The sequence below is a fragment of the Carassius gibelio genome, chromosome A3 (genome assembly GCF_023724105.1).
Source record: "Carassius gibelio isolate Cgi1373 ecotype wild population from Czech Republic chromosome A3, carGib1.2-hapl.c, whole genome shotgun sequence".
Lineage (NCBI taxonomy): Eukaryota > Metazoa > Chordata > Actinopteri > Cypriniformes > Cyprinidae > Carassius > Carassius gibelio.
In genome coordinates, this window is record NC_068373.1 from 27627295 (window position 1) to 27654897 (window position 27603).

Sequence of the window (27603 nt, forward strand, 5' to 3'; positions counted from 1 at the left end):
CAGTTTTAGGAAAGTGCTTTTTTATTAGTGCACCTCGATTATGGCAGAAATCCTAATCAAAGTTGTTTGGTCATTATTAGGCAAGGCATGGCAAGGCAAGTTTATTTATATAGCATATTTCGTACACAATGGTAATTCAAAGTGCTTTACATAAAAGAGAGTAAAATGATGAAGAAAAATAATAACAAGAATAAAACAAGCAATTTTAAAACTTTTACAATTATTAAAAAATTTACTTGTTTAATTTTACAAAATTTACTTATTAAGATCATAAATCATAAATTTGGAGTGGGAATTAGATCTAACTTTTCCACAAAACCACATTGTGAAAATTATGTTTATGAAAATGATTAATATTTCATATTTATATGAATTTTTTTTGGAGTTCTAGAGATTGAGTAAAATCTCTGAACATGTATATTGTCATTCATATTCACATTTGTTAGCACACAAGGGTGACTAGAAAAATAGAAATATCCAGCCATGAATTCCTCTTTTACATGAATATAAATATGAGGGAACAGAAGGCCAAATTCTCTTTATCATCCATCACAATGAGAAAAAAAAGAAGAATATAGTTCTGATGCACAGCAACAGATTGTTGAGCTTCTCAAAATATGAAGTCAAGAAAATAGCACAAAATACAAAGTAAGAAAAAGTAAGAAATTAGCTAAAGCATTGAGCATTTCCACCATTAGGACAATAATTAAGGAGTTACAATCAACAGGAAATGTTACAAATCTGTCACAGTATATTGTGTGTATCTGTACTGTCTTAATACAATGTGAGAAAGATAGTTTGAGTGGCCAAAGACTCTCAAGGATCACAGCTGCATAACTGCAGAAAACAGTTGAGTCTTGTGGTCAGAAAGCCTCATAATGGACCGTGGTAGAATCTTTTAGCAGAACAATAATCCTAAAGGACCCTCAAAATCAACACAATAATGGGTCACTGAGCACAAAACGATGTTCTGCCGTGAGCATCAGTTCCCTGACCTGAACAATAGAAAACCTGCAAGAGGAGAGAGTATCAACATGGAGCTGTGAATCTGAAGGGTCTGGAGTGATTCTGGATGAAGGAATGGTCTCTGATTTCTTGTCAGCTGTTCTCCAAACTCATCGGGCATTATAGAAGAGAGATTTCTTTCTTTTTTAAAATAAAGGATCAAAATGATTAACAGTGCAGATTTATTTCCACAGGCTTCTTTGTGCCTTTCTTCCTATGGTGCCAATAATTTTGATCTATAAAGACTGAAAATGACCATTTGGGACCTGAACAGTTACAGTTAGCATTCATAATAAATGAATGTGTCTGAATAAATTCTACTGATATGAGCATTCATAAGACGATTGTAAATAAGTTATTACTGGCTTAGTTTTATATTTCTGTATCACTGAACTTAAATGATGACTCACAGAAGTGATTTATTTTTCTCCGAGTGTTGATAAATCAAAACATGACTTTTACTTTTGGACCATATAATATGATTACTGCAATGATAATGTTTTTATTGTGTATTTCTAGAACATAATAAACAAAAAATACTAATGTATACTGAAAAAAATGTGTCTTTGGATCAACTTAAATTACGTCAACTTGTTACATTTAATTGATTTAATTCTTCTCAGCTGAAAAAATTAAATATGACAAAATCAAATTTTTTATATTCAACTGGAACTAAAAAATTACTTTCAACCAAATACATTTTTTAAATGATTATACATCAAATTATCAGTATACATTTATTCGGATTTACTTTTTTCTTCTTTTTTTTTTACATTACATGACTGAAAATGAGCAAAGACCATTTGGGATTTCAGAAGGCTCAGAAGAGCTGACTGTGATCGAGGCCTGTAGGACAACATGCATCTATTTCAGGAGTCTGTTAACTGTCACAGGTTTAGTACAGTGATTGAGAGCTGATTGGTTAGTCTGAATATCTCACAACTCTTTAAGGTAGTTTTGATCAGGCCCTGGTCACTGTATGCTGGTCATTATGCTACTTTGATATTTCATTGTATTGAAAAGAGCAGTGAGTGATTTCAACCCATTCTCACTCCAAAGGCGTCAAAAACCGAAGCATGGTCAAGCGCCCCTAGCGTCACTTTTATGACGCCAAATGTGCCTCCCGGCGTCGAATATCGAAGCACTACGACCTTCATTGCTTTCAGTGGGAAACTTTTGGCGTCAGAATTCGACACGAGGACATGAGATGTTTATCGCTATGAAATCACGTTCAAGAAGTCTCATTCAGCACACATCGCGATACTTGCTATCAGTTCCACAGTTTGGGTGAGTAGTCGTATATACGCTCTTTTAATGCCTTTTATAAAATGTATTCTGTCTTATTTATTAATCAGATTAGTGCCATATATTTAATCGCTGTATTATATCGGTCATCCGCGGCTGTCTTTGAGTTTCATTGCGTTTAAATAAATGAACACAGCTGCTACTTAGTGTGATTAAACTCTATCTGTCACGTGACGTGCCATAGACCTTCGATCCGTTTTATATTATTATTAATTTCAGGATCAATGATTTAAGTTGTATTTGTAGTAAAATCATGGTAATCACGACACTTACAATAGCAATAAATGAAATGTGAAGTTAAAACACAGTAAACGGGACATTAGTAACTGTAACTGTAGTTTTACTATGGTATATATTAATAATCAATACAACAATACAATAATCACCAAACCAGCTATGTTTGTATCACTGTAATGTTAGTGTTTTTATGTGCTTTTATATGACAGATATCACAGTAATCATATGTTCTATACCATGCTTTTAATACCTTTTAATGTAAATCCCCCCCCCAAAAAATCAAATTAAGAATAAATAATAAAACATGCATTTTTCCATCTTGCAGTTCATTCATATCAGTTTATATATATATATATATTTATTATATCTAAATATTTTGCTCACAGATCATTATTAACATTCTGTATATAATTCAATTTTATTTACTCTCCCCATTTTATTATTTTTATTTTTATTTTTAGCTGAAAAGACGTAAAGGCAGTCAGCCCAGTGGTGTTTCTGGAGAGGGATTCCTTCAGAAATGGAGAAGACAGAAAGCTGTGGAGGCAGATATTTGCAGCAGTAAGTCTGTGATCGTTTTTCCCTTTTATTAAACATTCCTGCTGTTATAATTTGTACAGCATTTGTTGTTTCTTAACTGTTGCACTGTCCAAATACCCACACTTGCCATCTTTGCACTTGACCACTTGATTACTTATTTGACGTCTTTCCTGTATTTGGCCTAGTGTTCGAGTGAGCATGATGACCACAAGTGTGTGTCGAACTTTTCATGACCTGATGACTGTGTTTCCCAATCCTGATCCTGGAGAACCCCAGCACCTCGGGTTTTGGTGTCTCTCTTATCTGCCTTGGAGTCTTCACTGATGAGCTGATGAGTTGAATCAGGTGTGTTTGATCAGGGAGACATCTCAAATGTGCAGTGTTGGGGTTCTCCAGGACCAGGATTGGGAGCCACTGCCTTATGGGACACTTATGTTCTTACAGAGATTTTTAATATCTAATTATCAATATTTCACATACTGTACATTGGACAGCTTTCCATGACCTCTTGTAAGATCTCGGCAAAAAGTCTGACGATTTATTCCAAAACATGTATGATGGGATACACTAAGCTTTGTATAGCGCTCCGGAGCAGTATTGGAGAGGTTTAGTGTGTGTTAAGGACGCTGTGCTTTGGCATTATTAAGACCGGGGAGAGTCTCGTTCACACACTGTCACGTACACACACTCTCAAGTGGCCAAGACTGCAAGTGTGGGTATCTGGACAGGGTCAAAGTCTTAAAAATGATCCCTAAACACATCACAGTCTTAATAATCCAGTTTAACACTTTTATGATATTGTACAAGCCCCAGGACTGTCTCATCTGACACTATCAAAAGAATTCATATGACTATAGCTTGCTATTAATTACTTGCTTTCAATAATGGATGCATTTAACATTTAATTATACAGTATCTTTACAGAGGCTGCTTTTATGGTCTAAACAAAACACAGTGTAATGTATAAGTTGAATGTAATTTAATATTTCCTTCCTTTCTGTCTTACAGGATTGTTTGAGGATAACGCTGTAATTCTCCATCATGCACAAGGACTCACCTCGTTAACTCTTTGTCACCCACACACACAGATATGGTCCCTGGATCAGTGATTAGACTTTGCAGTGGTTTGATTTTTGCAGAAGATGTAACTTTGTTTTAATTATAAGATGAATACATTACAGAACCAGTGATGAAAACAATAGTTAAAAATAGCGCTCCATATTAAAAATATATTGCACACTTGACATGCATGTCTTCATTGTGTTTTTTTGTGAGTTTGAAACATTTACATTGTGTTGTATAACATTTTGGTCACAACACTTTTTCCAGTGTTCTCTGAAAGACATACTGTATTTACTGTTTTGTTTTTTAATAAAAGCATTTTCATTTGCATACTGAAAGTAGTTAATGTTTACAACATAACTGCCTTTTTATTCTTTATGGTGGCAAAAACAAGCTTGGTGACAGAGGATGCAGTGTAGTAATTTGGGCATGTTGTCTTTAAATGAGTTTGACATATATATAAATAATGGAAGATCCTTACAAAAATATGCATGTTTATTATTCTTTATGTATTTATTTGTTCATTCATTCATTCATTTATAATTTCTGTTTTTATTCCTAGAGTTCAAATGGTAGAGAATGGTAAATCACAGAAACACAAATGTGAACAATTTTAACTTTAAAACACAATGTAATATACAATGTAAATTTTAGAAGCACGTCATTTGATTAGTAAATATATTTATCTTTGGTCAAAAAAAAAAAAAAATACAAATCTTAAAAATGTGTCTTATATTTAATTAGAGGAATCTATCTGTTGAATGCAACTGCGACTGCTGGGCATGTGCACATCAATATTGCCCAATTTTTGTCAAGCTGAACAACGGAGGAAGGTGAAGACGTTAATAAAACAGAATCTAATAAGTAGCAAGCTTAATCTATTGTTAACCGAATCTATCCTTTCGAATCTAATTTTCAGGACAGTCTGTGGTTGGACTATCTTTTAACCCATATTAAACAGCGCATCATGTTAAAAAGTATGTTTTGCTGCTATCATCACATTAGTAATATATTAAGTTAACAATGAAGTGTTGCTATCTTGAGAAAAATGACATCTTTAGCGAGATCCTAATCCTAACCCTAAGCATAACTTCAATGAACTTCAAAAAAACAGCCCCCTAGTGTTGCCTTTCCATAGATAGAACGACGGAGGCTTGTGGGTAATGTAGTTTAAAACTTTTTATTAACGAAACGAAATAAATTATTTATTTTAAGGAAAACTGGATATCTAAATATGTTTATTGTGCAAACCTCTATGATATATTTGAGAGGCAGGCTGAAATGTGGTATTTTACAGTCAGCAATATTTAAAATGCCTTTATGCCAGCTTTCCATTTATTTCTGAAAACTGAGCTCAACATTATTTTATCAGCATAGCATAAGTAATAATCCTGCCCATTTTCTCTTCGATATGTTAATTGGACTCTGATTTGCAGCCATTTGAAAAGTACAGTTTTGGGCTCTTCCGGGGGGTGCTACTGGGCCCCTGGGGGTAGAAGGGCAGTAAAACCTACATATATGTATTCTCCTCATCATGGACAACAAACTGAGCTGAGTCACATTTATATCTGACAGTTTTCACAGTCCTCTGTTTTCTATTCTATTCATCATGGTTATTATACCTTTTGACAGGACATTGTGAGGCCATCTGATGAAACATGGAAAAATTAGAAAGAAATGATTTAATAATGAAAATAATAGATTATTTCTTTGATTTTTGAAGTAAATGGCTAGAAATATAATGGATGAACCTGCAACAACTTGCCTTTATCTATTCCCCACTGTAAAGCAGTAATCAAGGACAATGTATACACATTGTGATACTTCACTATTACACAAGGACAAATTCATGCAGTGCTAAGAATATTAATTTATATATATATATATATATAACTAATTAGCAAAAATCAGTGTACAAATGTACACTCCTCACCCCGTATTTTGCTCCTCAGGTGCTGGACATCAGTAATGTGTGTGCTCTTGGTTTTAATGCAGTACAAGATCCACGTTGATCATTCCTGCTATTCAGTTATCCCTCAAGTGTTTGTAACAATAAAGCCCATGGCACCATCTTGTAATGCAGAATAATTAATCTCGTAACTCCCTTTCTTTCACAAAAAATGTGCATATTTGCTACTAAAATATAAAAAAATTACTTTCTGGTGTACTGATGTCCCAGATGTTATTAATCCGATCAAAAATGTTTATGTCTTAAATAAAAAATAATCCCAATAATTAATATGTAGTTTTTCCAAGTCTAAAATAAGCACATATGAGCCTACCTAGTAAAATGATGTATTTACCAAGAATCTTCAGAACACAATATTCACCATTTTCATTTTATTGAAGCATAGACTATAAAGTTGATAAAGTAGCATCAAGACAAATAAGATTCAATGAAAATAATTATCATCAAAAATACATTAACCTCATATATAAATCAGTTCACACAGATGAGTGATGAAATGTCCTTAAAAGTCACACAGTCCCATCCAGTCAACTGTGATACAGATCATGTGATACATATAAGACATGTGATACTGTTCCAGAAAATAATGATTCCCATCATCACATCTAAACTGGTTTCATCTCCCCATCGTGTTCTTCTTCTCTCGTGTCTGGAAACAGTTTGTGGTTGATATCCAGCACTGATGTGATGTAGCTTGTTCTCAGCCAGAGGTTCTCTCAGTCCTAAGATCCCAGACCTGGTCAAAGTGAAACAAACAATCCAGATGAAGTTGTTTAATGGACAGAGAGCTCAGCTTATGTTCTGTGTGATTTTAGCAGTGTGAGCAACTATGACCCTTGTAGTACTGTACACTTACCATTCTTCGAGCTGCTTTGAGACCTTTTGAGAAGCTTTTTCTCTGAAGAGAATTTACCACATCCTCTTCTTTCACTCCGTTCAAGAGCATCACTTGGTCAAAACACCCTCATTTGGCTGATGAGATCATCTGTACAAATAAAAATACTGCAATAAATATGTCATTCTGCAAGAATTAAGAAAAAGTTACAGAGGCAAAGGACTTGCTCATGAGACTCCATTAGCATGTGTAGTTCTCAGAGACTCTAGAATTCATCTATTGTTGCAGTAAATGTGTTTTCTTCCTCTAGAATCTTTCTCCAAAGTTCCTGACTTCTCTCACAAATGTGTTTTAGTCTGTGCAGTGTAAGGCCTGGCTTCAAACCAATCAACTATCAATTCATAATTTATAACATTACATTTACAAAACAATGAAATAATGTCAATTGGTGTTTATATCAACGAAACCAATTTCATGATACTTGTCTACTTTTAAAACAGGTGGTGTGTTTTTAAAAACATAATATTAAAAATGTCCAGTCACACTTTGCTAACATGCTGTAATTGTAATAGTATAAAAAGAAATCAAGGCTGGCATGACCAGTTCTGTGAGAGATCATCATAAAATGTTGTATAACACAGCATTGCTTCAACACACACATACCAGAGGACTTCTGTTTCCACAAGATGGCCATCTTCATTTCTCATCCTGAGCAAATCATTTCCTTGGTCTTCCTTCTCTTCTGTGAAACGAGATAATCTCTACTTACTCTGTGTGCAATTAATATTGCTCATTAAACATAATTAAGTTAATTTAAAGTAAGATTCAGACCAGAGCATTTGAGGAGTAAATGTTGATTAAAAAAAATATTCTAAAATGTACCTGGGAAGAGCTGATCATGGCAAGATTCGCTGAGACTCAGTAATAGCTCTTTTAGTTTTTAGGAAGGTTTGTGAGGGTTGGCTCTTGAGTGAGCTGTTGAGCTTGATATTTTAGACCTGAAAAAGAAGAACAGCATTATCTGCAAAAAATCCTGTAAGACAGAAGGAAGGAAATATTATTAATTACGTGCAACTTGTACATTACACCTCTGTAAAGATGCTGTATAATTAAATGTTAAATGCATCCGTTATTGAAAGCAAGTAATTAATAGCAAGCTATAGTCATATGAATTCTTTTGATAGTGTCAGATGAGACCGTCCTGGGGCTTGTACAATATCATACAAGTGTTAAACTGGATTATTAAGACTGTGATGTGTTAAGGGGGTCGTTTTTAAGACTTTGACCCTGTCCAGATACCCACACTTGCAGTCTTGGCCACTTGAGAGTGTGTGTACGTGACAGTGTGTGAATGAGACTGTCCCCGGTCTTAATAATGCCAAAGCACAGCGTCCTTAACACACACTAAACCTCTCCAATACTGCTCCGGAGCGCTATACAAAGCTTAGTGTATCCCATCATACATGTTTTGGAATAAATCGTCAGACTTTTTGCCGAGATCTTACAAGAGGTCATGGAAAGCTGTCCAATGTACAGTATGTGAAATATTGATAATTAGATATTAAAAATCTCTGTAAGAACATAAGTGTCCCATAAGGCAGTGGCTCCCAATCCTGGTCCTGGAGAACCCCAACACTGCACATTTGAGATGTCTCCCTGATCAAACACACCTGATTCAACTCATCAGCTCATCAGTGAAGACTCCAAGGCAGATAAGAGAGACACCAAAACCCGAGGTGCTGGGGTTCTCCAGGATCAGGATTGGGAAACACAGTCATCAGGTCATGAAAAGTTCGACACACACTTGTGGTCATCATGCTCACTCGAACACTAGGCCAAATACAGGAAAGACGTCAAATAAGTAATCAAGTGGTCAAGTGCAAAGATGGCAAGTGTGGGTATTTGGACAGTGCAACAGTTAAGAAACAACAAATGCTGTACAAATTATAACAGCAGGAATGTTTAATAAAAGGGACAAACGATCACAGACTTACTGCTGCAAATATCTGCCTCCACAGCTTTCTGTCTTCTCCATTTCTGAAGGAATCCCTCTCCAGAAACACCACTGGGCTGACTGCCTTTACGTCTTTTCAGCTAAAAATAAAAATAAAAAATAATAAAAAGGGGAGAGTAAATAAAATTGAATTATATACAGAATGTTAATAATGATCTGTGAGCAAAATATTTAGATATAATAAATAAATAAATAAATATATATATATATATATATATATATATATATATATATATATATATATATATATATATATATATAAAAACTGATATGAATGAACTGCAAGATGGAAAAATGCATGTTTTATTTTATTTTTTGGGTAACACTTTAGAATAAGGTTCCATTAGTTAATGTTAGTTAATGTATTAATTAACATGAACAAACAATGAATAATACATTTATTACTGTATTTATTCATCTTCGTTAATGTTAGTTAATGAAAATACAGTTATTCATTGTTAGTTCATGGTAATTCACAGTGCATTAACTAATGTTAACAAGCACAACTTTTGATTGAAATAATGCATTAGTAAATGTTGAAATTAACATGAACTAAGACTTATAAATGCTGTAGAAGGATTGTTCTTGCTTAGTTCATGTTAACGAAACTAGTTAACTAACATTAACTAATGGAACCTTATTCTAAAGTGTTACCATTTTTTGGATTTTTTTTTTTTTTTGGATTTACATTAAAAGGTATTAAAAGCATGGTACAGAACATATGATTACTGTGATATCTGTCATATAAAAGCACATAAAAACACTAACATTACAGTGATACAAACATAGCTGGTTTGGTGATTATTGTATTGTTGTATTGATTATTAATATATACCATAGTAAAACTACAGTTACAGTTACTAATGTCCCGTTTACTGTGTTTTAACTTCACATTTCATTTATTGCTATTGTAAGTGTCGTGATTACCATGATTTTACTACAAATACAACTTAAATCATTGATCCTGAAATTAATAATAATATAAAACGGATCGAAGGTCTATGGCACGTCACGTGACAGATAGAGTTTAATCACACTAAGTAGCAGCTGTGTTCATTTATTTAAACGCAATGAAACTCAAAGACAGCCGCGGATGACCGATATAATACAGCGATTAAACATATGGCACTAATCTGATTAATAAATAAGACAGAATACATTTTATAAAAGGCATTAAAAGAGCGTATATACGACTACTCACCCAAACTGTGGAACTGATAGCAAGTATCGCGATGTGTGCTGAATGAGACTTCTTGAACGTGATTTCATAGCGATAAACATCTCATGTCCTCGTGTCGAATTCTGACGCCAAAAGTTTCCCAATGAAAGCAATGAAGGTCGTAGTGCTTCGATATTCGACGCCGGGAGGCACATTTGGCGTCATAAAAGTGACGCTAGGGGCGCTTGACCATGCTTCGGTTTTTGACGCCTTTGGAGTGAGAATGGGTTGAAATAAGCAAATAGAGATTATTGAACTGTGAGTGACTTCGAGCACAGAAGATCTTGTTCAGATGAAGATTTATTAAGGAATTTTCTGTCAAACAAATGAACTGTATTGTAATGCCAGCTGTAAAAAGCCATTGTTGAGCAGCAGATGTGTGTTTGAAGCTGCTGGAGTCTCAAGATCCTCTCCATGCAGACGGACAGTTGTGTTAAAGATGTGTTTCAGTCACTGCTAACCAAACCTCACAAAGAGAAACCTGTACAGTGACTGTAGAAACACATTTTCAAATGTTTAGCGCCATAGTATTTATGCAGCATGGGACAGTGTGTTATCCTGCTTGAGAATCATTTTATTTCCGAGAACACTATTCTTCATTTATTCCACAGCAGAAAATGGTCAGTTATGAACTCAAAACATCTGAGGTTGCAGAAGTCATTTTGAAACCCTAAAATGACCTTACACTTCCCAATATTCCAACCAAAATCATCACCCACTGTCTCCTTCCTTATGTTGCAGTCTCATTGGAATAGGATGGCCATTCATCAACTATCAGAAATCCATTTATCTGGACCATCCATTGAACTGAAACAATCGGAAGCGAATAAGACTATTTCTAACAAGTCAGTGCTGAGTTCATCATTTCTTTGTTTGTTATGGCCATTTAATAAATCCTAAACACTCTTTGTATTACTGAGATGACCAAGGTGCTTAAACCAAATCAATTTTGACATCCATACTTAATTTTCTCACAAATGATCATGGTGCTGGAGATGAGTGCGGCTCGACACTTCATGCACACACAGCAGCGCGCCCACAGTTCAGAGGAGATAGCCCAGATCCTGCAGCCCACAATTGTGATCAACGCTGGGTATGAGATGGTTAACTTTAACACTTCAGCCGAACACAATCAGTTTACATGAAGAGAAAACGGTCCAGTCCAGAATAATTTCCTAACAGTGATGAACATACTGTTATATTCCTGACGTGTCTCAAAGGAAGTTCACCCAAAAATAAACATTTGCTGAAAATGTACTTTTGATCCAGTTGATCACTGAATGATGCTCTCACAGCTGGAGGAGTTTGTGGGGGTTCAGAGGAAAGTCCTGAAGTGGTTTAAATCTGATCTGACTGGTAGAAGCATGGTAGTGAATACTGGGGCCTAGCTCATCTAGATCAGCACCGATCATGTGTGGTGTGCCTCAAGGCTCCATCCTTGCCCCTGTTTTATTCTCTTTATATGATTTCTTTGGGAAATATTTTCAAGAAATATAATAATGTTTTTCTACTTGCTAATACAAATGTATTTGCCACTGTCACATGAAAATGTTTTAGGCAGGCAAGGCAAGTTTATTTATATAGCACATTTAGTACACAATGGTAATTCAAAGTGCTTTACATAAAAGAAAGTAAAATAATAATGAAGAAAAATAATAAAAATAATAAAACCAGCAATTTTAAAACTTTTACAAAAATGTTTAAAAATGTACTTATTTAAAATGAATTTAAAACAGAAAATGATTTTACATTAAAAAAAAAAACAGTGAAAATATAGTGCAATCAGTTCGGACATTGCACAGTGCTCATTCAATAAATGCACAACTAAACAGATGAGTTTTGAGTCTAGATTTAAATGTGACTAGTGTTTTAGCACATCTGATCTCTTCTGGAAGCTGATTCCAGCTGCGAGCAGCATAGTAACTAAAGGAGGACTCCCCTTGTTTTGTGTGAACCCTTGGTATTTCTAACTGACTTGATCCTAGTGATCTGAGTGCTCTGTTAGGCTTATATTCAGTGAACATATCTGCTATATATTTCGGTCCTAGGTCATTTAGTGACATATACGAGTAAAAGTACTTTCAAATCAATCCTAAATGTAACTGGAAGCCAGCGTAAGGACCTGAGGACTGGTGTGATATGCTCAGATTTTCTGGTTCTAGTCAGAATCCTGGCAGCAGCGTTCTTGATGAGCTGCAGCTGTCTAATGGTCTTTTTGGGAAGAATGGTGAGGAAACCTTTACAATAGTCCACCCTGCTGGTGATACAGGCATGAACAAGTTTCTCCAAGTCTTGGCTGGAAACAAAGGTTTAGAACCTCTTATGGACGTCTTTGCACTTAAAACATGGTTGGCTTCTAATTTTTACATTTAAATGAAAATGTAAAATGAACAGAGACTATAATTTTCAGTTCCAGTGTAGCCAGGGGTACAGCACAGCTAAATTTTGGCTCTGTCACCTTGCGTCAAAACACGTGTTTAAAACTTAGGTGTGTATATTGACAGCTCTCTAAAACTGGACTAACAGATAAATTATTTTGGAAAGTCAAGTTTCTAGCAAATATGAAATCATGTTTTGACATTTAAAGGCTTTGAAATTGTGATCCATAGAAGGGAAATAGCCAGTCATCTATTTCTCATTTACCAAAAGTTCAAAACTCTGCTGCTAGACTCTTAACGTGAACATATTACTCCTAACCTGGTTTCCCTGTATTGGCTTCCAGTTTTTTTTATAAAATTGGTTTTAAACTTCTGTTATTGGTGTACAAATTCTTTCATTTTCTCACACTGTCCCTTCTTTTAGATCTCTTAACTAAATATCAGACTGAACGAAGTTTGAAGACAGTGACTCAGAAGTTACTCAAAATTATGTCTTTAAACCATTGCTTCAGGCCAAAATGTGAGGCTACAGTCCATAAAAACAGAAGATGTTAATGGATGGACTGGAATTATGTGGATTATTGTGATGTTGTGAATCAGCTGTTTGAGCTCAAATAAAGCATACTGTACTTGTATAATATATGTAACATCAAAGATTTGTTTCCAGACATGATCTGATCGAGAAGCTTCATGCACTGAAGGACTCAATCCCTGAGCTGGCACAGCTTCTCCTCAAGCAGTTAAAGAAAGAGAGTTTCCACCACTCTTTCATCTCAATACTATTTATAATTAAAAGCTAAATGTTTTTTTTTTTACGTTCCAGATTTCTGACAATGCCATAATCACCGCTGGCCTGAACCAGGACCCTCGTCCGATGATCTCGTGGCTCAATCAGCTCCTCTCTCAAGCTCTGGAGAAACACTGACACCTGTGCTGGAGTTCAGCCTGATGGACTTGTTGTGCCTTTATTAGAGCCATGCATCGATGCACAAAGAGGGCTTCCAGCGCCACAGAGGTCATCATTGCACTCTAAACACAAACAAACATTGTTTATATGAAGACTTGAGAATCTTTGTGCAGGTGTGACATTGTGGTTTTGTTAGGAGTCATGTTTAACAGCTGATATGACTGAGATTTGTCTGTCCATCCAATGATAAAACAATACATTAATCAATTCAGTAGTTTGTGTTGCTATAGTTGCACTCCTGAATTTACATGGAAAGATGCAAGATAATGAATGATACCAGGGAAAACATTTTCTGTTAAATATTAATATGTCTTGTCTTTTTTTTCCCCTCTTTGACCTGATTCACATTCAGTCTATTGTTTCAGTAATTTTCTCATGTGTGAATTAAAGTTGGATGAAAATAAAACAAACATGCATAGATAAGCTATGACTAACTGTTCCTGAGATTGCTTAGTTTGAACAAAAATAACAATTTCATAAACTCGAATGCAAAGCCGTCTTGCCTAAATAAAACGTGATCATGTCCAGCTCGTTGAAATGAAACAGGAATCCAGGAGAACTGCGCCTGAGCTGCAGTCGCGTCAATCAGACAGCAGGAGGCGCAGTGACGCCATGATGAGGAGCACATAATGAGATCCGTGACGCTGATGGAGGTAAAGGCTGATGGATTTTAGTTCACGTTACTGTTAGAAATCGGAAAAAGAAAAAAAAAACAAACCTGCTTAAATGCTGCAGTGCTTGACTCTGGATTTTCAGACAGTTCAGACAAAACGGATCAAATCTTTGGGTGAACTATCCCTTATATTATAAACATTTATGTGAATCTATAGAAAGTGCTTTTTTCATTCTCGTTTTAGACATTTTTAGTCTTATTGGTATTTCGCCGTTTAATATCTGTGAAAAGAAATACTGCCACAATTGTTAGTTTATTTTGCTGGACTTACCCTCCAAAATAAGGCAAATATAACGTAGACACATTTTCAAATTAAATTGTTTAGCGCCAACACAAATGGACCGTTTCCCAGTTCTACCAGAAAGACTCGGGAGATAGAGGAATGTACGAAGCATACATTTATTGACAGCTCAGCGAGCACAATTATAAATTTCTTTGGCGGAAGGCCCCGTCCATGTTTCGTAATCCGAGGGTAGCGAATCTGCATTTCCTGCCTGAAGACGAAGGCAGGGGCGCAGCAGACCCCCAAAATTAGGTGGATTATGAGACCTCCAGACGGGGCCAGCCTTCCCCCCAAAAAAGTAGATGAAGTATACCCACCAGTAGTGAATCCTAAGGTTCCTGGAAGAAATAGAAAGAGAGTTAGCATGACCAGTATAATGACGTTAGATTAAACTTCTTAAGTTTTTAACAGAAATAGCCGCAATAGGCCAGACACAGACAGCAACGATAGGCAGACACAGACAGCCATGATAGGCAGACACAGACAGCCATGATAGGCAGGCACGGACAGGCCTCGATAGACCAACAGAAATAGCCACGATAGGCAGACACAGACAGGCCTCGATAGACCAACAGAAATAGCCACGATAGGCAGACACAAACAGGCCTCGATAGACCAACAGAAATAGCCACGATAGGCAGACACAAACAGGCCTCGATAGACCAACAGAAATAGCCACGATAGGCAGACACAGACAGGCCTCGATAGACCAACAGAAATAGCCACGATAGGCAGACACAGACAGCCACGATAGACCAACAGAAATAGCCACGAAAGGCAGACACAAACAGGCCTCGATAGACCAACAGAAATAGCCACGATAGCCAGACACAGACAGGCCTCGATAGACCAACAGAAATAGCCACGATAGGCAGACACAGACAGCCACGATAGACCAACAGAAATAGCCACGAAAGGCAGACACAAACAGGCCTCGATAGACCAACAGAAATAGCCACGATAGGCAGACACAGACAGGCCTCGATAGACCAACAGAAATAGCTACGAAAGGCAGACACAGACAGGCCTCGATAGACCAACAGAAATAGCCACGATAGGCCGACACAGACAGGCCTCGATAGACCAACAGAAATAGCCACGATAGGCAGACACAGACAGGCCTCGATAGACCAACAGAAATAGCCACGATAGGCAGACACAGACCGGCCTCGATAGACCAACAGAAATAGCCACGATAGGCCGACACAGACAGGCCTCGATAGACCAACAGAAATAGCCACGAAAGGCAGACACAGACAGGCCTCGATAGACCAACAGAAATAGCCACGAAAGGCAGACACAGACAGGCCTCGATAGACCAACAGAAATAGCCACGATAGGCAGACACAGACAGGCCTCGATAGACCAACAGAAATAGCCACGAAAGGCAGACACAGACAGGCCTCGATAGACCAACAGAAATAGCCACGATAGGCAGACACAGACAGGCCTCGATAGACCAACAGAAATAGCCACGAAAGGCAGACACAGACAGGCCTCGATAGACCAACAGAAATAGCCACGATAGGCCGACACAGACAGGCCTCGATAGACCAACAGAAATAGCCATGATAGGCAGACACGGACAGGCCCCGATAGGCCGAACATAAATAGCCACGATAGGCCAGACGCAGACAGCCACGATAGGCAGACACAGACAGGCCCCAATAGACCAACATAAATAGCCACGATAGGCCTCACGCAGACAGCCACGGTAGGCAGACACAGACAGGCCTCAATAGACCAACAGAAATAGCCACGATAGGCCAGACGCAGACAGCCACGATAGGCAGACGCAGACAGGCCTCGATAGACCAAACAGAATAGCCATGATAGGCAGAACACAGACAGCCTCGATAGACCGTACAGAAAAATAGCCATGATAACCAGACACAGACAGGCCTCGATAGACCATACATAAATAGCCACGATAGGCCAGACGCAGACAGCCACAATAGGCAGACGCAGACAGGCCTCGATAGACCGTACAGAAATAGCCATGATGGCCAGACACAGATAGGCCTTGATAGACCATACAGAAAAATAGCCATGATAGCCAGACACGGACAGGCCTCGATAGACCAACGGAAATAGCCACAATAGGCCAGACGCAGACAGCCACGATAGGCAGACACGGACAGGCCTCGATAGACCGTACAGAAATAGCCATGATAGCCACACAGACAGCCTCGATAGACCGTACATAAATAGCCACAATAGGCCAGACGCAGACAGCCACGATAGGCAGATGCAAGACAGGCCTCGATAGACCATGATTAGCCACGATAGGCAGACGCAGACAGGCCTCGATAGACCATGATTAGCCACGATAGGCCAGACGCAGACAGCCACAATGGCAGACGCAGACAGGCCTCAATAGGCCGTACAGAAAAATAGCCATGATGGCCGGACACGGACAGGCCTTGATAGGCCGTACAGAAATAGCCACGATAGGCCAGACACAGACAGCCACGATAGGCAGACACGGACAGGCCTTGATAGGCCGTACAGAAATAGCCATTATAGCCAGACACAGATAGGCCTCGATAGACCGTACAGAAATAGCCACGATAGGCAGACACAGACAGCCACAATAGGCAGACATGGGACAGGCCTTGATAGACCATACAGAAAAATAGCCATGATAGCCGGACACGGACAGGTCTCGATAGACCGTGCAGAAATAGCCACGATAGGCAGACACAGACAGGCCTCGAAAGACCATACAGAAATAGCCACAAAGGCCAGACATGTACAGGCCTTGATAGACCATACAGATATAGTAACACCACCACCAGTAATTGCATGAATTTACCGGATTAGTTACAGGAGAGCTTGCTGAGCTTCAATAATGGTTTTGAATCAGGTCTGATGTATGATTCAAATGCTTAGGAAGACCATCTGCCCATGATCTTAACAGCTGATGTAGAGATCCCTCATTCAGCTGCTGAAGTAGCTGCCCCAATTCTGAATGAATGGCCAGTAGATAGACTGCAGCTTTGAGAACAGTGGTTAAGCGAGTTCTAAACAGCCTTGGAAAGGGGGCTCCGTTAGGAAAAATAGAGCTGGTGCGTTTTAGAAATTCTAGGTCGGATTTTTAAGAAATTTCACCATGCAGAGAAGGGACAGGATTATTGATTTTAGAATTGTTAAGGTGACACCAGAACCTTGCACATCGGTTTTTGAGTGCTTGAGGAGAGTGTGAAGAATTTTTGGTCCGAATCATAGATCTGAAGGAAATGCCGCGAGCAGGATCAAATTGATTGGTTTGAAGTGAATTCCCCTGGAAGCATAACCTGTAGAAGGCAGATAAACACTGCCTCCAGAAGAATATTGAGGTACTTCGAAGGAAGTAATTAATTTTGCAATATGGGCAGGGTAATAGGCAGACATTTGTCTTTAATTTGTTGGAAGATTTAGCGAACCCCTCAAGTAGTAATAGAACTGAATAACCAAAAGGCTTGAAAATTAGATTATAAAATTTAGCGTGGATTAGATGCTGGCAAGGAGTCTGCGAATAGAGAAATTAAGGTTGCGATTTTTTTTTTTTTTTTTTTTATATTATTATTTTTTAAGACAAGAAAAGGAGCAACGGTCGAAATTAGAATAGGAACGCAAAAATTGGAAGGAAAAACATTAGAAGCGGACCATGCAAACGTGTAGGCTTGATTGTAGAGGGAGCGACGCCTTAGAAATGTGATTTCCAGCTGACGGAAGCACTTCGTTTAGTATTATGTCTGCTAACGGAGGGCAGACTGAAGAATCCGGGTTGCTGAGGGCACAGCTGTCTGAAAGATTAAAAGTGTAAAGTGAAAGCCGCAACAGCCGAGTAAGAGTGATGAACCAACACCAGTAGATGCGCGAATATAAACAAGCCTTGATTGTAGCTTAACCCCTTAACTGTCACTCCCCAGTTTTTTTTTTTTTTTTTTTTTTTATAATAATAATAAGTTGAGGTATCAGAGGTTAAGTTTAAAATACGCATAAATCGAAGTGACTTAAGCTTACTAGCACACATTGCTAATCTTGATGTAAACAATTAAACATTGTGTTAGCAATCTTATCAAATTCTGAATATTTCCACCCTGTAACGAATAATTTTTCTGATGACGTCAGTTTGACAGCATGAGCAGAACCTACTTAACGCGCCCCTCCAGCCAGGAACGTGCACAGGTAGGGCTCAACCTGTGCAGAGCACATGCCCTTTTTGCCCTTACACTCCGAAGTGCCCTTTTTTTGGTAGTGTTTTTTTTTTTATTTTTTTTTTATCAATGCTATTGGTCACCCTTTACGTCTGTCTGTCTGTTTTACAAATATTTCGCAAATGAAAGTTCTTAAAATGAGCTTGTGTAAATCTTATTGGATCCTCAAGCTGTCAGTAAGCTGATAACTCCGCCCCCTCTATATTCATTGAATCAACTGAAGTTCCACAGCAGCCGCACAGTAGACAACAGCGGAGCTGAACAAAGTTTTGCGAAGGGTAAATAAATATCTTGTTGTTTGAATAAGTACTACTAAACACTACGTCTATAAAGGCTCATATTTTATTTATTTGATGTCTGACTGACTCACTGACTGAGACATGTGGGACGTCGCCTGAGAGAGAGAGAGAGAGAGAGAGAGGGCTAGCATTTTGCCATCTAGTCATAGCCATAGCCAACACTTAAATAGCCTGTGCAGATAGTAGCATTTCATCTTTTATAAAATGCGATTTAGGCCAAATGCATTTTACCACAGGAAAAACTGAGCGTTCCGTCTATATAGCTAACGTTACAAAAACTAGTTTGTAACCTGTAGATGAAAATGTAATGTGATGCCGGTGTTCTGTCGATTTGTCATACGCTGTCAGATTTTCGGTGTAGTAGCAGTCGATTCTGTTCCCCTCGGAATGTATGTTCCCCTCGGAATGTCTGTTCCCCTTAACGCAAACATACTACAATTGTTGCGTAGTTGCCGAGTTACTATACGTACGATCAGAACTAGCGTGCGCAAGAAGCGTGACTGGATGTACGGCAAGTCAAATAGTTCAAAATACCGTCCTAAATCTTAAACTTGAAAATAAATTTAGGACGAGAGGTTTTTCAACTTGAAATGTAAAAATATAAGACAAAAATAACGGAACAACTGCAAGATGAATAATAATAAAAAGGAACATAAACGGGAGTGTGAGAATCATTTTACTATGCTGCAGTGTAGCAAGAAATTTGTCCTTTTTTGCATTCTTTAAATCCAGGTGTGTTTGGTGTATTTGCATGCGGGAATGTTGCCAAATCCGCGGAATTTAGGATACTTTGGGAAAATGTTTGATTAACTATTTGGTTGGGTTTATTACACGGACCTGGCAACCCGAGGGGAAACAGACATTCCGAGGGGAACAGAATCGACTGCTGCAGCGGCAGGCGCCGTCGCCGTTTTAATGACGGGCAAAAAAAAAAATTCACATTTGCACACATTCACTGGTCAAAAACTATATATTGATAAGTAATACAACACCATATAATTTGTTTTTACTATCGAAAAATCATAACAGGTGCGCCCCCGCGCTGTTTCGTACCGGTCACCTTGATAACATATATTTCTAAGAAATTTTCTTCTTTGATTTATGATTGCTGATACACTTAATTTATTAACATTTAGGCTAATCATGTTATGGTATACTCTCCGCTCGTCCTGACATGTATAAAATGTAGTAAAACATGGTTTACGACAGTAATGTAGTAGTAACTAAAAAAAAAATTACAGAAGAATCTTTATATTTTATCATGCAGAATGTAATTCATGATTCATTCCAAAGCTTCATTTATTTGATCCAAAATACAGCAAAAACAGTAATATTGTGTAATATATTTTACAATTTTAAATAACTGTTTTCTATTTGAATTTATTTTCAAATGTAATTTATTTTTTTGATCAAAGCTGAATTTTCAGCATCATTCCAGTTCAGTACTCTTCAGTGTCACGTGATCCTTCAGAAATGTTTTTCACTGCAACTGTACTTTTCACACTATTTTTATTTATTTTTTCATTGCTGACTTATTTTAGGGAAAGTGTAGTTAATAAGAGACCTTCAAGAGACCAACATCCCTGGTCCACCAAATTATCAAATTTTTGCCAGGTAGGCTGATACATGTTGGATATGTTATAGTAACGGTATGGCTATAGTTTCTTATAATCTGGAATTGAGTTGTACCGTAGTGTTGGACATAATTACTTAAATTATATTTCAAAAAAGTTTGTCAAAAATACTTGACTCATTGCTCACCTTCCCCTCTTCTCAATGTCATTCATAATCATGTTAACCAAATAATACAAATTAGCTTATAAAACCAAACAGAATAGCTAAAAAAGAGAATATATATATATATAAATAATTGATATAAAAAAAATGGAGGGGGTGCCCTTTTTCGGTTTCAGCACATGCCCCTCAAAAGGTCTGTGCACGGCCCTGCCTCCAGCCGTTAGTTACTTATGAGTGATGGGCGGTCACACTGCACTTTTCTCTCCATTGACTTCCATTCATACGCATGCGAATGCGTCGGACCGGAAACGCAAGCTTATGCGAAAAATTTTGCATTTCGCTGCGTTCCAAAGTTCAAGTTTGGTGAACTCTGACCAGGGAATTTGCATAACGGGAGGATGTGGACCAGTAGAAGAGCGATACATTGCTGCATGACCTCTCTGTACAAAAATTCAAAAAAGGAAGCGCTATATAACTTCAGCTGTTGCGCAGCGTCCTATTTTATAATACATTAAAATATTTATAAAAGAAAAGCTGCATGGTTTGTAGTGTCGACGGGAACAGGTGATACATTGGAATGACAACGTTATATATATATATATATATATATATATATATATATATATATATATATATATATATATATATATATATATATTTTTTTTTTTTTTCTCTCTCCCTTTCTTCTCCCCCTCCTCCCCTTAGGGTGTATATATTTATAGAGAGATACAGAGTAACGTTACAATATAATAAAACGCTTTCGACGCCGTTGCAAAAGACACAGTGCTAGAAAACATAATCCATCTTGTGATAATTGAGGGGAGACTGTTTTATCTTGCTCCCGCCCATATTCGAGTGGCGTTCGAAATAATTTCGCATGTTTAAAGTCTAGTGTGACCGCGCCTTGAGACGGAGACCAGGAGTGCAAACAAACCATGCCTGCTAATTAATATTCGGTTTAAACTGGAGATATGTCACTAAGAAATGCGAAAAATCTTTATCAGTATAAAGATTGTAGCGTTTATGATGAGCCTTAAAGTGCCTCATTATGAAGAAGTTATTCAGAAAATTGCATGCACTATGATCAACATCTTAATTATGCTGTGCAAGTCTGCTAGATAAACAAGCACGAAACGCCCAGTGCTTTATTTGAACGTGTAAGTATAAATCCTTGCAGAGAATAAATTAATGCCCAGGCGCCGCAAGTGCATAGAACGAAATGATACTTATAATGCTGTAGACTTGTGAAGTGATGGAGGCGAGATGCCGAAGAGACCGGCAGCCTTAATTATGTCTGCTGGTCCGGAGAGACTTCATTCGTGCAGGTTCACGTGAGCGTACGGAAGAATATTTGTTGATTGAGACCAAAGTCTCTTCAGGTGTTGAGACCCAAGCAGCACTGACGCGACATCTCGGAAAGCACCAGCGTTGCCAAGACCGTATTTTTTTTTTTTTTGGGTTGCCTTTTCTGTCCTGGGTTTGAGGTGACCCCAATAGTGTTATATATAGCCCCTAGAATGTGAATTCTGCCGATAAATCCCTTTTGAACGCGATTGGGCTATTTTTTTTTTATATATATATATATAGGCCTAGTAGTAACTGGCGGTTTTGAGAACCTGGCAACCCTGGCCTGGAAGCACACGGAACTCCGCCAATGTTCACATCCTCTGCCGAGAAAAGCTTGTAAATCATCCAACACAAACGACTGCAGATAATCGCCGCCACACGAGCCAACGATCCCGTGTGCATCTTAGAGGAACGTCAAACTCTAGATAGTTTGCGGGGCACGAACTTAATTACAGCAAGTAGATGAAGAAACACAACAGCTTGAGCAAGTACAATCGCGTCGGAATCTGCGGTTGTTGTCGCGTTGGCATTTGTTGTCGCGTTGGCATCTGCGAACTCAAACATGTGTAAGTACCATCTTTTATACAGGAGTATAAAGACGTGATTGGATAATGATGAAGGTAATTAGTGACGAAGTGATTGAGTCTTCCTGGCAGAACTTAGGCTAAAGCTTCCATTTCACTGCGCTTGTGCTCCGGAACACAACGAGCACGAGGTCACGTACACACTGAGAACTCAAGAGTGACACCTGCATTTAAAAACAGCAGTATTTTTGAGGCTTAACTTTGTTATTGTACAACTATAGTGCTCTTGGTCAATCCAAAGTATTAACAAACCCTAAAATCTGAACATTTTAGTAAAAGTTAAGTTTTGGCATTTTTAAGAGAATCTACATGTAGGCCTACACCATTATAGGGCTTGGGCGTCGTGACGTCATTACTTGGCGTGGCCGCCACGTTGAATGCCTCCTTTACTGCCACTCGGACTACTGCGCAGTGTTTAGACATACTCCCTCTCATCCGTGTGTCTTAATTTGATGAATTAAAAATCAATTTGAACCATTTTCAACCGTTGCTGTATTGTGGGGTGTAATAGCGCAACACATAATAGCCATGGGGAAAATAAAATGAGAATGAATTAACTTTACACCGCTTTCCTGCATGGAGGCGCGACTACGGAGACCATAACATCTGAAAATTTATATAGCTTAAGTCAACATTGAAAGTAAGGGAAATTTCTCGAGTTACTCATCCAAAATACGGGAAATTTCAACATTCATCTTTTTGTTGCTATCCCTCTGCTGACAGCAAAAATTCATTTGTGAAGCTAGGTCTAACGTGACTTTAGTTACAGATTGGCGTGAAATCGTGCTCTCACAACATCACGCTAAGGTTGCTTTCAAGTAAGCAAAACGATGCTTTGAAAACATCTGTTTCACTGGAAGGACAAGGAGTAGCAACAGGACAACAACACAGAGACTTGACAGGTCTGATGGAGGGGCTAACGGGATATTTTACAGGAAAATACTAAAACGGGAAGACAGCGGGAAAACAGCTCAAATACATGAGAACCCCGGAAAAACGGGAGGGTGGACAGCTACTAACTACTCTTTTGAAACACATTGTTTAAAGTCCATGTGTGAATGGTTGTTAGCACTAACGGTTACTAAACTAGCAGCTAGGTAACGTTAGAGCGCAGCTTACCGGATTACTGTATACTGTTTTGCCGCTGTTCCGTTTCTATGATTTGCAGCTCCTGAACCCATCCATTTGTGAACTGTACATGAGACTTGACTTGTAGCTTCGGAACTATTCTGAAGTGTTGGCGCTCACAAAACAAACAAGGTAGCCGAAGATATCTGTAATGCAAACGTGCAGCAACAAGTCTCCGTCGGTACTCCACTATTTGTTGGGAATTTCATATGGATCCAAACCGAGCCGATTTTGTCCACATACCGGTCCCTGGCATCCCTATTTAGCGTATCCCTATAAATCCCACAAACGTTTCGCGATTTTGACATCTTTTTTTTCTTTCTCCCAGCTCTGTTCTTCTCGTTCAACTGGCTGTATGTTTACATTCGCGAAGCTGGCAACATGGCCGCCACGTCCCAGAATGCAACTTGGCGCCCAAGCCCTATATTTAGAAACAAATGCAAACGATCGGCTATGATCCGTTTCACCCCTTCAAGCGAGTGAACAACGCGAAGCAAGTGAAGTTAGTAATTTTACATCACTATTCACGATAGCCCATCGGACTGGAAAACACATAGCCCCAGGAGGTGGGGCTAACGATTTTGCGAGCCCTGCACCTCAGATTTATTTGTGAAACACTGGTTTCCACACTGGTTTCGTTAAACAAAATAAATGATTAAAGAATCATGGGTTCACTAATCTGATCATGAACTTGTATTACCGAGTCAAAGATGAGCTATTATTGAACATCTCGAATTAATAAAGACTTCAAGTTCATCTGTAAAGCATATAAAGCTATCGTTTGAGTTTATAAACTTCTATTTCATGCATGATTCGCATGGATCTGCTAACTGAATGTAAAGAGTGAGTTCTAGAAGAATGTTTGTGTCTTGATGAGCATGTATCGCTCACTTGGAGTTGCTAAATGAACAGCTGCTGTTCCTTTTTTTTTTTTTTTTTCAACGGAGGATCAGTTGTCCTATTGGTTAAAATCCCCAAACTGTTTACTTAAATATAAAATTAATAAATGACATAAAAACAGGGGTGTTTGCGTTATGATGTGGTGGGCTGCTGTGGGCCAGAAAGCCTGGGCAACTTTTTGGTCCCAGTCCGCCACTGAATAGCACACCCCTATCTAAAAAGCACAACCAGTTGTATTAATAATGTTATCCTGAGTGTGAAGTGTTACCAGAATTTGTTTTAATTAAGGTGAAAAATAAAAGTTTACATATGGTATCGAAAAAAGTATCGTTAGGAACCGGTATCGAAACTGAGGTATCGAAATTGGCACCTGATCGAAAGATTTTGAACAATACCCAGCCCTATAATGCACCATTTAATTAATGTATTAAAGAAAACATGTACTGACCCCAACTATTCAGTAAAAAAAAAAGTTACAATAAATATACTTTGTTTGTAATTACACAATGCTGGAGCAGCTGCGGTTAATTTTCAGCTATGACTCTTAAATCACAATTTTATACTTCATTCAGTCAGTTCATCCACTCTTTATGTCGTATTCTGTCGCGTATAAACATGCACTTCAATTAACTCTTTGAATTAATAAATCGCTGCTGAACAAAAGTGTGACGCAGAGACAAAAGAGGCCTGAAGTGTTCTGTTCTGGAACTGGAGCCAGCTGTGGAGGGTTACTCACCAGCATGGGCGTGGTAGTGGGGGGGAAAGTGGACCTGACTACCCAGGGCCCCGTCCAGGGAGAGGGCCCTTTGAAATCCCATCAATTTTTTGTGTTTTCGAATGGAGATAATCGATCAGCAGGCGTGGCTATTTTAAAAGGAAACTTTAAGGGTCAAATTCTACATAGTGAAAAAGACGTTTCAGGAAGATAAATTATTTTAGTATGTGAATTGGAGCAGAAACAATTTTTAATGGTTAATATTTATGCCACCAATGACAAAATTATAAATCAGACTCTCTTTAAAAATGTGGAGGCAAGAATTTGTCAGTTTAATTAGAAATTTTCAGAAGCTAAGGTTTTATGGGGAGGTGATTTTAATACAGTTTTTGATGATAACTTGGATAGATGGCCTCCAAAACCTGCAAACATAAATTGTGAACTTAGAAATACATGTTTGCGTCTAGGACTTATGGATATTTGGCGTGAAAGGAACAAATCACAGAGAATGTATACTTGGAGCAATAGAAGTCTGTCTTTGCAGTCACCCATAGATTTTTGGCTCATCTCCAATGACCTTGAAGATAAGGTCAAAGATGTTATGATAGAACCAGCCATATTAACTGACCATAAACTTATACTTATTAAAATTTACTTGAGCAATTGTTTTTCTCAGAATAAAACTTAACAATTCATTACTTAACAACTTGGATTTTAAACTAGAAAGAAACTTTTTGGAAACAAGCCTGTAATTCTGGTAACTATGGACAAAATTGGAAACTAACAAAATTTGAAATTCGCAAGATGGCTATTAAAAAGGGAAGTATTTAGCAAAGCTAAAAAGAGAAAATGAATCACAGGTCATTAAAGCAATATTAAATGTATAAATAAAATCTAGCGGTAATTTTAATGAACATGAGAAAGAAAATCAGATTTTATTACAAAGTAAACTAGACGACATATACATAGAAAAAACTAAAGGTGCCTTTGTTAGATCCAGATATAAATGGATTGAAAAAGGAGAGAAAAATACAAAGTACTTTTTTGGATTAGAAAGGAGAAACGCTGAATATAAAACAATAAGTAATTTGTCAGTCAATGGAAGTATTACCAATAATCATAATGTAATCTCAAAACATGTTGATAGCTTTTATAAGGATTTATACTCATCCGCTTCCACAGGTTCTGGCATAGATTCTTTTTTAAATAACATCTCCACAAATGCTAAGAAAATAAATGAAGTGATGTGTTAAACTTTTAAAAGACAATAAAACACCCGGGAATGATGGCTTAACGGGAGAATTTTATAAAGTATTTAATGACAAACTCTCTCCTTTCCTGTTGTCTGTGTTTGAAGAAGCCATTGAAAAAGGTGAACTTCCTCCGACTATGAAACAGGGCGTGATTACTTTAATTCCTAAACCAAATAAGAATAAATTACACATTGAAAACTGGAGACCCATTAGTTTAATTAACAATGATGCAAAGTTATTTGCTTTAATTTATGCAAAAAGACTTAAACATAGTCTGAACCAAATAATAGATGAAGAACAATCTGGCTTTATGCCTAAAAGACAAATAAGCAATAACATACGTTTAATTTTAGACATGATAGATTACAGTGACCTCCTTCCAAAATGATAGCTTCATACTATTCATTGACTTTTATAAAGCTTTTGACACCATCAAGCATAACTTTATATTAAAATCTAATCTATTTCCTTTTTTGGTTTTGGCAACTATTTTCATAAGGCAATACAAACCTTATATAATGGATGTTCTAGTTCTGTTAAACTGAAAACGGGAACATCAGAAAGATTTAGTATATCACGTGGTATTAGACACCACCATTTTTGTTTCTCTTAGTTCCTCAAACAATGGCTACACACATAAAAATGTCTCCCTTTTCAGGAATTAATGCTGTTGGTAAAAAGTTTAAAATATGCCAACTTGCAGATGACACAGCCATCTTTTTAAGTGACCGAAACCAAATTGGGACTGCAGTAAATAGTATCAAAAAATGTAATGATGTATCAGGGTTGGTAATGAACATTAATAAATCAGTTTTTTTCCCCCTGAAAAATTGCAATCTGGCCAATTTTGATGGAATACCAATTAATGACAAAGTGACATATTTTGGAATTGTAATTTGTAAAAATAAAGAGGAATGTCATAAGTTAAATTTTGATCCAATTGTTAAAAAA

At 37.6% G+C, this 27603-nt stretch overlaps 2 protein-coding genes and 2 long non-coding RNA genes across 5 annotated transcripts in view; 1 reads left to right on the forward strand and 3 right to left on the reverse strand.

The window, feature by feature from the left end:
- The window catches only part of LOC127955336 (butyrophilin subfamily 1 member A1-like), a 270064-nt gene that overhangs the window by 137422 nt on the left and 105039 nt on the right, over positions 1 to 27603 (reverse strand). The window lies entirely within an intron of this gene.
- The window catches only part of LOC127955280 (butyrophilin subfamily 1 member A1), a 144015-nt gene that overhangs the window by 98685 nt on the left and 17727 nt on the right, over positions 1 to 27603 (reverse strand). The gene's annotated exons all lie outside the window — the stretch shown is intronic.
- Positions 2049 to 3415, forward strand: LOC127955389 (uncharacterized). The gene is made up of 3 exons (XR_008153408.1): positions 2049 to 2292; positions 3009 to 3108; positions 3273 to 3415. It is a non-coding gene; the product is annotated as an uncharacterized LOC127955389 (long non-coding RNA).
- On the reverse strand, positions 7624 to 10321 carry LOC127955378 (uncharacterized). Its single transcript, XR_008153407.1, has 4 exons — positions 10169 to 10321; positions 8948 to 9047; positions 7836 to 7951; positions 7624 to 7695 (listed from the first exon to the last, which is right to left on the reverse strand). It is a non-coding gene; the product is annotated as an uncharacterized LOC127955378 (long non-coding RNA).